This window comes from Micropterus dolomieu, linkage group LG03, assembly GCF_021292245.1.
Source record: "Micropterus dolomieu isolate WLL.071019.BEF.003 ecotype Adirondacks linkage group LG03, ASM2129224v1, whole genome shotgun sequence".
Classification (NCBI taxonomy): domain Eukaryota; kingdom Metazoa; phylum Chordata; class Actinopteri; order Centrarchiformes; family Centrarchidae; genus Micropterus; species Micropterus dolomieu.
In genome coordinates this window covers 6,268,377-6,282,729 of record NC_060152.1, presented here as the reverse complement: position 1 = coordinate 6,282,729, position 14,353 = coordinate 6,268,377, and the positions used below count along the sequence as shown (strand labels likewise).

The 14,353-nt window shown below is 40.6% G+C and overlaps 1 long non-coding RNA gene across 1 annotated transcript; it reads right to left on the bottom strand.

The window, feature by feature from the left end:
* Nucleotides 1-271: 271 nt before the first annotated feature.
* LOC123968908 lies at nt 272-5,948 on the bottom strand. Its single transcript, XR_006824570.1, has 3 exons — nt 5,848-5,948; nt 5,642-5,733; nt 272-796 (listed from the first exon to the last, which is right to left on the bottom strand). It is a non-coding gene; the product is annotated as an uncharacterized LOC123968908 (long non-coding RNA).
* Nucleotides 5,949-14,353: the final 8,405 nt, after the last annotated feature.

The window sequence follows — 14,353 nt, the reverse complement described above, 5'->3', positions numbered from 1 at the left end:
TTGAATAAGTGTGTTACAGTCATACAATGATGTATCAATGGTATAAGACAAAATATGAAAAGTTAGAGGTGCTAAACCACCCTCAAAATTACATTCACAGATATGTTTTGTACTGTTCCTACATGGTATAGCTTCACAGTAAAGGGATGATAATTAAGTCTAGAAGCCTGAAGAATGATTTAGGGAGAAAGGCATATGACATAAGTTAAGAAGAGATCATTAATAAATTGTATGCACGACATCAACTTTATTAAGTAGACAATTACAGAAAGCCACGGATTACAGCTATAGTCTGTCATTTTGTTGTACTGTAGACTACCTATCATAGACAAAAAAAAAAGATTTGGAACTCAAAAAACACTACAAATAAATATTTTACAGTGGACATGCCTGTTAAAGTAAGATAACTGAACACCAAAGAATCAGCGGTGACACAGAAAGAGGTGACCTGAATTTATAAAAACGGACGACTCAAAGGTGAAGGATGACATCATCATCATCCTTTTTTTAGGTTAGTTGTAGTAACTAAAAACCCTTGAAAATCACATCTTTGCTGACCTTCAATGTTTCCACTGAAACATTCAACCATAGAGAGTGGTTAAACAGTGCTTTACAGCCTGGTGTTTAGTTACTTTTAAAATGCACAATATAGCCTACTGCATGTAATTTTTCAAAGGGCATCTTGTCCATTGGCTTCATCATTCACTTCGTTTCTCTTTGTCTGTTTTCTGGGTTGAATCTTCCACTGCAGGTTGAAGTCAGTCAGCGAAGCCTTGTTTGTCAGCACTGCACCTAGCTGAGAGGGAGTAATAGTATTATCAGAAGACCATTGTCAAAACATGACACTGCCATTTTGGGAATGTAGCGTCTGACACACACTGCATACTTAACATCATCCATTTCCAGTGGTATGTTTGAACACATTCCTTATGTGAGAGTTATCAGAGTAAACAGTCAAAGCTGTTTTGATCTGTCAGGCACAAGATCATCTGATTTATCAATTTATCTGATTTCATACAGCCAGACTTAAGTCGCACACACAGTGACTTCAGACTCGACTTGAGACTTATCCTCGAAAGACTTCAGACTCGACTCAGAGTCGAGGTGTGGGACTCGTGAACAATGTTTATTTTTAGGAAATGTCTGATGAGCTTGCTGTTATTCCTCTCCCTCCGTTACCTATAAACTGCCTACATAACACATAGTATCTGCGCGCGGCCACACGTGAGAGAGGACAACAAACACCGGCAGCTGCTGTGTCATTCATCATAAACTTTGGCTTTAAATTTTCATACAACAAGACCCAAACAAAGAAGCGCTGAATGTAAAATAGGTTATTAACCTGAGAATAAGCAATATCTATCTAACGTTAGCTTGCTTCTTGCTTTAGCTACGACCTACCGGAGGTTGTCCGAAAGATGAATGAGCGTTTATTTACTTGCAATGCTTGTGGTGGTCGATTAACGTAATCATTTATGTCCCACTGGCTGCCATCACGTTAATTATTAACATTGGCGCAAATAAGTTACAGGTTTAATGTTGATCTTATAACATTACAGTTTTAATTAGCTTTAACGTTACACTGGTTTGAGAATCTGGGAGATGTGTTGACCAAGCGGCAAACTTCTGGCCTCCAGGCTGAGGCCATTCCGGAAGACCGGAAAACCTGCAATTCATCGAGTGGCCACTTGAGGCTGGCTCCAAAAGGGAGTCAATCTCCATTAACCCCCATGTTAAAATGCCCAACTTTATAGCAGAATAAAACATGTTCATAGCCTGGTACAAAGGATAGTTTTAGTGGATATTTCTAATTTTGCCCTTCGTGACAACTGTGAGAGGGGTGAATTTTTTTTATAACTCAACTGATTAAATTATATTAAGCCTTAAAGTTCTGCATTATTAGGGTAGTGACTGCTTTGATTGACAGGTTTCTCTGGCCGCTGTCACTCCTAGCCGAGTGACTGCCATCAGTTAGCCTCACTCAGCTAATCCACGGAGCTCTGAGGTTTAGCCTGTTGGAGCCGTTTGGACATTTCTACATGCAGATACTGGATGAATAATTACAGGCTGTGCAGTTTATTGGAGAGAGAGAACCTCCAGGAAGTCCAGTTCCAGATGGTGAGTGAAATTCCTGTATTTTATTTATGTGTTAACAATATTTAACAGGTATCGCTGTCGGCATATAGCTTGTTAGCTTAGCTTGTTACGCTAATTAGCCAGATACGAACGCGGCCCCAAGCTGCTAACAACGATAAGTTAGCAGGAGTTAGTATGTTCTAACTGCAGCTCTTAAGGAGTCAAAGACAAGTCAGCAAGAAGAGAGAAGCCAAAATGTATTAGATTAACCTTAGTGTTAGACATTAGGGTGATAATGCTTTGAAGAAAAGGTGTGTATAAAGTGTAAAAGGCTCAGCCAAACCTCTCTGGCTCAGCTCTCAGTTAACTGGCGTTATGTTAACGGTAAACTTTATAAATGGGCAATGTTAGATTTGGCTTCATACTGTAACGGGGTCACTGTTCACTTAGATACTAGTCAGATACTATTATGAGTGGCTGTAGCTGAACCGTAGGGACACTAAGGATTTAAAGGCAGAGAGCCGATATATTCTATACTACTAAATAATACGATTAAAATGTTGCATATACAGTGGGGCCAAAAAGTATTTAGTCAGCCACTGATTGTGCAAGTTCTCCTACTTAGAAAGATGAGAGAGGTCTGTAATTTTCATCAGAGGTACACTTCAACTACGAGAGACAAAATGGAAACTAGGAAATCACATTGTAGGATTTTTAAAGAATTTATTTGTAAATTATGGTGGGAAATAAGTATTTGGTCATCCACAAACAAGCAAGATTTCTGGCTCTCACAGACCTGTAACTTCTTCTTTAAGAAGCTCTCTGTCCTCCACTCGTTACCTGTATTAATGGCACCTGTTTGAACTCGTTATCTGTATAAAAGACACCTGTCCACAGTCAGACTCCAAACTCAACCATGGCCAAGACCAAAGCGCTGTTGAAGGACACCAGGAAGAAAATTGTAGACCTGCACCAGGCTGGGAAGAGTGAATCTACAATAGGCAAGCAGGTTGGTGTGAATAAATCAACTGTGGGAGCAAATTACAGACCCCTCTCATCTTTCTAAGTAGGAGAACTTGTACAATCAGTGGCTGACTAAATACTTTTTGGCCCCACTGTATGTCATTTGTGTTGTGGTGTGTGTGGTGTGTGTGTGGGTTTTTTTTTTTTTTTTTTTTTTTTTTAAAGTTGATGTTAAATACTGTCTTATTTTGACACTTCTTTAAGAGACAAATATGACATTGACTGACTGAGAAGTTAGTCTGTGAAAAACAAAGGATTATCTGCACACTGAATAGTTTTGAAGTCCTGTATGAGGTGTCATTTATTGTGACCTCCTGAGAAGTTTTGTGTCGCTTACATTGTATAGAAAAGTGCATTCAGTTGTCTCTGAGACCTCAGCGTTTGCATCATCACAATAAATACCACTTGTGTACAATGTGAACCATAAACTGTATCTTTTTTCCAAATGGAACTATAACACAAATATGGACAATATTTTAAAACTCAAAGTAAACAATAGGAGAAAAGGCCTTTCCACATCAGTCCACGCTAACGGCACGATGAGGATGCTTTCCAGGTCTCTGCAGCTCTCTGGGCACCAGGTGGGCCATCTCCTCCACAGTGTGACTCTAGGAGGAAAATGTGTAAATGCTTCAGGTGATGAAAAATATAAATACTACAGATTAAATCTTTAAAAAAGAATGTTGTGGAGCAGTTACTTTTCTAATGTAACTTAATTCAAAAAGTGAATCTTTGATATATTCTAGAAACATTACAAGTATTTTAAACTCTCTTGATTAGTTTACAGCTCATGGAAATAATTCCAGTATCTGAAAATGTATAAACTTTAGAATACTATAAATAATTTTCTGTATTATAAAGTATACAGAAATGTCAACTGGAAAAGAGCTCTTAATCATCTAATTAACTGAAAACACCAGCAAAGGTTTCTAAAGCCTTTAATCTCTGTCTGGTTCTGATGCTGACAATGAACTTTTCCACGGTATTCTACTATTTTTTTTTTTTGAGATGCTCCTCTAAAAGATGCCTCAGTGTCTTAACGTTGACAGCACTGTTATGTCACATGGGTGGGAGAAAATGGAACATGGGAGACAGACTATTTAATATCAGCTGTCAAATGTCCTGTTGCCAAGTTGTCCTAGTAAAGTTGCATAAAGTTTAAACTTTGAGTAGCAGACGTGGAGGCATCAGATCCTCAGAACTGATCGCTAAAATAGGACAAATGTAAAAAGCACCTTTCTCTCAAGTGTCCTATTTCAGACAATCTCAGAGCCCTGCCGAGAGCAGTGTTACTCAAAATGGCAGCTTCTGTTGATTACATGTAACATATAATCAGGTGACATCGACTAACGTTATGTAAAAGGGTTAACTGATTTGCTTCAAATTGTTCATTTGAGATGTAAAAGTTAACACAACTGATAGTTAACTGTTACGTTGGTCTCAACAAAATCTAACGTTAGTGTTGCAAAATAACATTACTACATTTATACATTAAAAAGCATTTAAAACCTTGTGAAGTAGCCTATAATGTCAATAACATGTGAGTTATTTTAATATGTTCAGTTGTCTTACCTTGACTGTAAGCTGGTAATGACACGGCCACAGGTTCCAACCTCCACCATACAGCACTGTAGAAGCTACCTCTGCTAATGCAGAGTAGCATATAGCATTAGCTCGTTAGCCTGAGCTAACTTGGTCACGTTGAGCTAGGTGGGAGTGGTTTCAGCAACACATCACCTCAGCTCCACCCACAACCCGCCTCTTTGGCCCATTTTTGGTTATCCTGGAGTGACGCACTGCCAAGATGGCGACGACCGGCTCTGCCCAATATGGGCTTCAAAACTGCTCTTCAGAAACCAACGGGTGACATCACGGACACTACATCCATTTTTATCTACAGTCTATGGAGTTGACTTACAATAGTTGTCAACTGTCAATGATTGCATTGCACAAAAACAGGTTTATTGGTGATCAGTTTTAAATTTATTTAAAATGTTACACTGGTTTGAAAGCCTGGGGTTTGTGTTGACTTACAGTAGTTTATAAGCTGTCATTAGTTGGAGACGCATTGCACATTAGCTACATGGTTGTGTAAAAAAACAGGTTTATTGTTGATCATGTAATGTTAGTTAATGTGATACTGGGTTTGAGAGTCTGCGGGGTGTGTTGACTTACAGTTGGCTAGTTAATAAGCTGTGCACATTGCACATTACATGGTTGTGCTCTGTAAGTGAAAAACGGGTTACAATTACAGAATTTCTTATAGCTATGCAGTTTTATAAGCAGCCTGGATTGAACGCAGAGGTGATACAACACTCATTATAACCACGAGAGACTTGAGACTACTACTTGGACTCTTGCTCAGTGACTTGAGACTTGACTTGGACTCTAGCTCAAGGACCTGCATATAGCTAATTTTGGAGCCACAAAGACTATACAACTACATCTGCAGCAGTGTCTGCCAAGACCTGGAAACACACATTGATGTGTAAAATAGATAAAGAGCAAGAACTGATAGAGAGAGATAACATTGGAGTTTCACCTGTTGAAGGATCTCGCCGTTAGTAGCTGGATCTGAAAGGTCAGCATCAGTCTGAATCTTAATCCTCATCACGGCTATCTTAACTTTCAGGGCTGGACAGTCCAACAAACACATGCCCAAAAACCAAGGAAGGAAATATTATTGTATTGAAAAAAACAGTTAGTATTTAGTAACAAGTATTTGAGATCTCTATATATTTTTTTTACCTCCTTGACAGAAGAATGAAAGCTCACTGTCACAGCTCACATCATCCCAATAGTGTTCTGACGTCTCAGCCACACAGTATTGTTTACCATCAGGCTGTCCGCTTCCCCAGTTTGTGAAGGTGCTACTACTCATGTCGGACCACGTCCACGGTACTTGGTACAAGCCAATCCACCCAGAGCCCACAGAATAAGCTAACATGATTGACAACACGTCTCCGTTTTCCTGAGCATTCTCGATCATGGCCAGATCAGTGTAGTATGTTCTGCAAATATCCCGGGCTTTCTCCCATGTCAGTGAAGATAAATATAAAAGATAATTTTTCTGGGCTGGAGGATTTGCAGCTACAATAGAAAATAGAGTAAAGCTATATTGAAGATGGTAGTGTTTGTAAACATACAACAAATATATGGTAAACATATACTTGCTCAGAACGTATGAAAAGTATTAGTTATAGTTCTGAATGGGTACATTGAAAGATGGGGTGAAAAGTCAGCTGACATTGAGGGGCTTTCATTAAATTTTATACACAGCTTCATGAGCTAATTTATTAACATAGTTTTACAAGGGAAGGGCTTTAGTATAAAACATTCTCCTTGGCACATAATGATAACTTTTACTTTACATGCTTTAAGTATTTATACAATACCTTTATACTTATACTGAAGTCAATTTTGAAGCTAAGATTTTTACATGTAGTAGAGCAATTACATTTTGTTTCATTTTGCTGACCTGACGTTTAACTTCTCACCTTGCTGCAGTGATGCAGTGGACTATAGGGGCTGTCAGTACACTGTGACATCACTGAGGGGTGTGATTACAGGCGCAATATAACACACTTCTGACCAAACCCAAACTAACTGGAAACTTTAAATCCGAGAGGGCCGTTATACACTGCTTTTCAGCCTAGTTTTAAGTTACTCTTTAAATCAAGAAATGAAATGCAATTTGTCTTACCGTCGTAACAAAAAAAACCAGATGGGACTTCACAGGATTTAACGCTCCATGTTCCATCATTGTTCATTATCACACAGGCTCTGAGATGAACTCCTGGCTGACCTGGTTGCCAGTTGTAGTAAGCAGTTTTGCTTGTATCACCAGTCCCTGACCATCTCCAGGAGTTTGTGTCATTGCCTATAATTCCCTTCCAGGATTCTGGGTCAACCCTCAGTCCAATCCATAACCATGAGGTATCTGAACTGGGTCTGTTTAGCCTGCTCATGTCATCCATGCTTTCAATAGTCGCCAGGTCGGTGTGTTTCACTCTGCAGTAATGCTGAGCGTCGGTCCAGTTCATTATCAAGTTGACATAGTGGTACTCACGAAGGATGGCGTGAGAGCAGGAATTGAGGCCAAAAACTGAGGGTTAAAGATAGAAAATTAAGTTTGGAGCAGTTGAATAATTTCAAAAGGCTTTTTATGAAGTTTTACAATTGAATATTTATAATCTTTAGAAGACATATTAGAGGGAGAATATTGCTAAAGAGATATCAGAGGGATATTTGAGGGTGAAAGAAAAAGAAAATAATAACAAATAGATTTATTGAATATCAGACCATATCAGTGTTTTTTAATGTTTTAGCCCATTTTCTATAAATCGCATATATTTGAAATTATTGTTGTGTTCAGTTTTGGATTTATATAATCATCAGTATGAAATTAACCAACTGTCAAAAAGATGAGTAAGACAAGCATTCATGTGTTCATCATTGCAATGTCTTGTTCTACTTTTACCACATACATGGTTGCATACCTCAGAGGTAACTTTTGTTCCAGTCAAATCTTTGAGTATGATAATGGTAAGTTAGAAATATTCAAAACGAAAGAAAATAGATTCAGATGATAGCCAGTTAAGGGTTTCTGTATGTCTTGTGTAATTAATATTTATTTTCCATCTGCACAAAATTCTGAACAATGATGGTCAAAGTTCCTGCGACTTCAGTTGTCCTTCTGTAAATTGTCTCTCTCTTACAGACCTGCATTTAGCAGCTGTATGATTTAGTGGAAGATTATTAACTGTTTTGTGTCGCATATAAACAGGAAAGTAAATGTCACTGTTTGCTTTCAGTCCCTCTTCAGCAACACGCTTTCATCCTCAGCCCTCTGCAATACTCTATCTTTCCTGTCTTTAAGGCCAAATTCTTTCCTTCAGCCCTAACAAAACAAAATGTTTATTTAAACAGAAACAATGGTACCTTGAACACCCTGTTCAAGCGTACTGCACTGATGTACTTCTGACACACCCACTAAACCAGAGAAAACATGTCTCAAAGCCTGTTTCGCATTGTTGCACACCGTTTTGAGGAAACATGTTGTTCAGCAAGGAAGCCGTAGAAAACTGGTTCAAAATGTTGTAAGATTGAACTCACCCCTGTTCCCACTTCTCATCAGCCTTGCAGTTACCTAGCATCAGCCACTTTCCATATTCACCACTTCACTTAATTGCCAGTTGATGCCTAGTTTCCATGTGCCTAGATGTCTTGATGGCTTTTGCCTTTCCCTGCTTTGTTACTTGTCCACCTGCCTGAAGCTTATTTATGCACAATTAATCACTGAACAGCACCAGTCTGCTTGTTATGTCTATGTTTGGGTCCAGTGCCAGAATAACCCACCTTGACACCAAAAACCATGAAATTAGTAAGTATGTTGTAACTCTTACCAAAGAAGACATGAATTAAAAGCAATGCATAATCCATTTCTGATGTCACTGAAAAACATGAGAAAAAAATTGGAAAAATACTAACAACATGATTTACAAGAACAGCAGACATTAAAAGCAAATATCCACCTTACAACAAATACATACAAGATTACGTAACATTTTCATTAAGCTGAACCATGGTTTTAAGACTTAGATTGGACCAATATTTATAAAAAAGTTGCTATTTATATATCATATAAATAGTGAATAATAAATGTAAAATTGTGTGTGGGTTTTTTGAAAATAACTTTTTGAAGAGTATAGTACTAAAGGTAAAAAGGTACATTTAATAATAATATAGAAGAAGAAGAATGTTAATAGAAGATGTACTCACATGTATAAAATCCAGCAAATCAACCCAACTTAGAATTGCTCATATCTGCAAGGAAATGTCTGCTCAACTCTCCAAGAAGTATCCAGTGCTTTGCTGCATTATAACATGTTCAAATTTAAATATTCAAATAAGCAAGCTGAAAAAGTGAACCTTGGTTTGCTTTACATAACCACAATGTTTGGTCATAGTTTTTTCATAATCTGAGGTCTACACAAACTGTGAAAAACTTTACATGGTGTGTTCAACAAAAACATAAAAACAAGTAAGTGTGTGTGTGTGTGTGTGGTATTAGTTTAAGCAGACTGTGTTTAGTTATTGTTGTGACTTGAGGTGTGTGTGTGTGTGTGTGTGTGTGTGTGTGTGTGTGTGTGTGTGTGTGTGTATATATGTATATGTGTGTATATATATATATATATATATATATGTGTGTATATGTATTGTGACGACCCCTGTAGGGTTGTCTTGTATAACTCTCTCTGTGCTTCTTATTAGGTAATCATGAACACCTGAGGGCCCCAGGGTGTGCAGATTATTTAAGCCGGCACTAGTGCAGTTTCGTTGCGCGCTCTTCCCCCTCACTCTTCTCTTTTCTTCGTCGGCAGAGGCGTCCCCCTTCAAGGATGTGCCGTCGGTCATTTTGAGTTCTTGTTGTTTTTATTTCTACATTTCAACACCTTCACCTACACTATACGTTCACTCACCCACACCTAACACTACTGACTGGACTGATTTTCACATGACATATTTTGGTTTATGTTATAGTAAAATTTATTGTTTATTCTTTGTTAAAAATAAATTACTTTTGTTAAACTTTTAGTAGGCCTGTGGTGTGTCTCCATATTTTGTCACGGTCCATGAGCCAGATCGTGACAAATGGGGGCTCGTCCATTTGGGTAAGTTGTAGACTATTTAGTTGTTTAGATTAATTTATTAGAAAGTTTGGTTGGCCGGATGATTAGTCACTGGTGCGCGTGTGGGTTGGTTGTTTGGTTTTGGAGACGCACCACACTCTTGAGGTGGGTATGTTGCCTCGTTTTTCACGGGAGTCGTTTGGTCATGGTCCAAAGAGAAGGTAAGTGTGCTTCCCTGATGCGCTGTGTTTCGGAGTTTCCCCTGGTAGGAGTAATGGCGTTTCCCCTTTGGGTTGCGTCAGTTTTGTTTTTTTTGTTTAATGTTGTGGCAACGTGGTTAGTGTCAGCTGTTCTTTGGACAGCTGTCTCGGGAGCACGTCCGCGTGATTTCGTGAAGTTGCCTGGTAACAGGTCGCTTTACAAATCCGCTGGTTTCCAGTGCGTAAATACCCGCCGCAAGCCGCATGAAGACTAGGGGTGAGTTTTTGTAAGATTTGGCTAGGCAGTTAGGGGGGAATATTCCTGAGGCTGGTCGGGCCTCATGCATGCGTTCGGGTTGTTACACTGTGCATTCTGTTGGATCCAGTTGGTAAAAGTATGGCTTCCGTTTTGGAATTTTTTGAGTCGCCGTCAGAAACGTTTATTAAATACTGTACGAAGGAACAGTTGTTGCAGATAGCTGAGCATTATAGTATTGCTGTATCTGATAAGAAACTTAAAGAAGTAAAGCTTAATGAAGTAAAAAGTGCTGTCTTATCCGCTTTATGGAAGACGGGGGTCTTGCGGAAAGAAGAGTGTTTGTCGGACGTGGCAATGTCAGAGTCCGTGTTGATGTCGGGGTTGACGTTTGAGCAGCGAAAGGAGTTACTGATGCTTCAGCTGAAGGAAGAAACAGAGCGCCAGGTTACGTTGGAAAAAGTAAGGCAGCAAACGGAGGTAAAGAAATTGGAGCTGCAGGAGTATAAATTAAAGTTGATTAGAGATGGTAGGATTTCATCTGATGAGTCGGGTCATTTTCTTCGGAAGTTGCTCAGTGTTCTGTGGATGTTGGGGCTAGTTTGCGTCTGGTGCCAAAATTTAATGAGAAGGATCCGGACACATTCTTTAACCTTTTTGAGCGAGTGGCTGATGCGAAAAATTGGCCGGATGCGGACAGGATTTTACTGCTGCAGTGCATCCTGACTGGAAGGGCCCAGGAAGCCTATTCAGCATTAAGTGGTAGTAGTAGTTTAAATTATGAAACTGTAAAATCGGCTGTCCTAAAAGCGTATGAATTGGTCCCTGAGGCTTATCGTCAGAAATTTAGAAACTGGGAAAAGGGCGATAGACAAACTAATGTGGAATATGCTCGTGACCTGTTGTCTCACTTTAATCGTTGGTGCGCCGCTGCTAAAGTTCACACATTTGAGGGTCTGTGTGAATTAATTGTGTTGGAGCAGTTTAAGAATTCCATTCCTCAGCGTGTGGCCACGTATGTGAGTGAGCAGAAGGCAACTACGGTACTTAAAGCGGCTGAGTTAGCGGATGATTTTTTCTTAACACATAAGGGATGTTTTGGGGATGTGAGTTTTGGGGGTGACTTAAGACGTGAAGTAAGTATGGCAATTCTCGTCATAGCGCTCCGTTGATGGCTGGTCCCTCACATGTGCCCAAACCTTTGCGCAGTACAGATGAGAGCAGCAAGGTGTGCCATTACTGTCAAGATCCTGGCCACTGGAAAGATCACTGCCCTGTTTTAAGGTCTAGAAGTAGACGTAAATCTTTTGCGCAATCACCTGCTCCTGCTCTGGCCTGCTCCAGTGTTTCAAAACTAAAGCCCATATGTGTTGACCTGGGTTCTGGTAATGGTTTTGAACCGTTTATTGCTGATGCGGTGGTGTCTTTGGTTGGTAAGGAGGAGCGTGTGCCAATAAAGATTTTGCGTGATACAGGCGCTAAACATTCATTTATTGTACAGTCTGTATTGTCTTTTTCATCTGCTACAGAAACGGGGGATTTCATTTTGATGCAGGGGATGGAGATGGGCCTGATACCTGTACCGCGGCATAAGATGATGTTAGAGTGCGATTTGGTGACCGGTGTTGTTGCTGTTGGCGTGCGTCCTGCACTGCCTATCGATGGTGTAGCGATGATTTTGGGGAACGATCTGGCTGGTGGTGCAGTGTGGGCAGATGGGCCGCCGTCTCCTGTGGTGGTTTTTAAACCGCTGACATCGGATGATTATGGTGAAAGTGGTCGGAGTTTTCCGGAGGTGTTTCCAGCCTGTGCCGTAACGCGTGCACAGAGCCGGGTGGCCGCTCCAGGCGCGCCTGAGCCAAGTGTTGACGTAGAGTGTGGGATTACTTTTCCTACTCTTCCTCCGTCTGTTTCTCGGGATGACTGGGTGAAAAGCCAGCAGACTGATCAGTCTTTGCTCAGTTTATTGAGTGGTGTCCTCCCTGAGAGTGAGATTAAAAATGTCGCTCATGGTTATTTTTTGCAGGACGGATTGCTTGTGCGGAAATGGGTGCCATGCCACGGAGATGTTGTCGGTGAGCCGGTGTTTCAGATCGTTGTGCCTGAGGATTTTCGTAATCTGGTGTTGAAAATTGCTCATGATGAGTCAGGACATCTAGGGGTGAGAAAAACGTATGACCGTGTCCTGCGGTGTTTTTTTTGGCCAAAATTGAAGCGCGAGGTTTCCAAATATATTAAGTCGTGTCACATCTGCCAGGTGACAGGTAAATCCAGTCAAGCAATTAAACCAGCGCCACTCTGTCCTATTCCAGCTATTGGTAAACCTTTTGATCATTTGATTATTGACTGTGTGGGGCCTTTACCTACATCTAAATCAGGTTGCTCATATCTGTTGACTATTATGTGCCAAACTACAAGATATCCCGCTGCATATCCTCTGCGTTCGATTTCAGCAAGGTCAGTGATTAAAGCTTTGACACAATTTATGTCAATTTTTGGCATTCCATCCGTTGTTCAAAGTGACCAAGGTTCTAACTTTACCTCTAAAGTGTTTTCACAAGTGCTGAAGCAGTTGAAGGTGCAGCATAATCTAGCGTCACCATATCATGCACAGAGCCAGGGGGCGTTAGAACGTTTTCACCGAACCTTGAAATCGCTGTTACGTGCTTATTGCACTGAGATCGGAGGAGATTGGGAAGAAGGACTACCCTGGTTGATGTTATCAGCCAGGGAAGTAGTGCAAGAGAGCACTGGATTTAGTCCAAATGAGCTCGTTTTTGGCCACACGGTACGCGGACCTTTAGCTGTTTTTCGCGATGGTTTGGTAGAAGGAGATCCACCAAAAAATTTAGCGGATTATGTTAATGGTTTTCGTCATCGCCTATATACAGCTATTGAGAAAGCCCGTGACAACTTGGAGATGGCCCAGTCCAAAATGAAATTGCTGTATGATCGCCAAGCTGAGCGCCGTGAGTTTAGTCCTGGGGACCAGGTTTTGATGTTGTCTCCGGTTGTTGGTTCACCATTCCAGGCTAAATATGCAGGCCCATATACAGTAAAACAGAAAATCTCTGCACAAAATTATGTTATTGCCACTCCTAAGCGGAGAAAGTCGTCCCGCCTCTGTCATGTAAATTTGTTGAAACCATATTACAGTCGTGTTTCTCCTGTCTTACCTGAATCCAGTTGTAAAGGTACTATTAGTCCCTCGCTCACTGTTGATTCTGTGTCCCCAGGTTTGGTGGTTCCTGATGGGAAAGTTGATGGGGGGGCCGATGTCAGGGAGCCTGATGACCCGGTGATTTGTGGTAGGCTAAAAAATTCAGAGACGCTACAGAATTTGGAGAGTTTGTTTGTTCATTTGCCTAAATCACAAGGTTCTGAACTCGAGAAGTTAATTAGAAGTTATCCAGCTCTGTTTGGGGACATACCATCGCGCACACACCTAATAGAACATGACATTGATGTTGGGGATAGTCAACCAATTAAACAGCGTTTCTATAGGTGTGCGCCGCACAAACGTAAAGTAATGGAGTCTGAGATAAAATACATGTTAGACAACTACATTGCAGTTCCATCTACTTCAAGTTGGGCATCGCCTTGTATTCTGGTTGACAAATCTGACAAATCACCAAGATTTTGCACAGATTATCGAAAAGTAAACAAGGTTACCAAACCAGACTGTTATCCACTGCCACGAATGGAAGACTGCATCGATCAGGTCGGTTCAGCGCATTTTGTGAGCAAATTTGACTTACTAAAAGGTTACTGGCAAGTCCCTCTTTCGCCTCGTGCCAGAGAGATTTCTGCTTTTGTCACTCCGACTGGTTTGTATGAGTATACCGTGATGAGTTTTGATTTGCGTAACGCGCCTGCAACTTTTCAGCGTCTTATGAACATGGTGGTGTCGGGTCTTGAAGGTTGTGCAGTGTATCTAGACGATGTAGTAGTTTTTAGTGACACTTGGGAAGAGCATGTCCTGCGTATCCGTGCCCTGTTCGACCGCTTGGCTGATGCGTGTCTCACGGTCAACTTGGCAAAGTGTGAGTTTGCCAGGGCAACCGTGACTTACCTTGGGCGGGTGGTTGGGCAGGGGCGGGTTCGACCCATGGACATTAAAGTTTGTTCTGTTTTGCATTTTCCAGTTCCAACAACTAAAAAAGAAC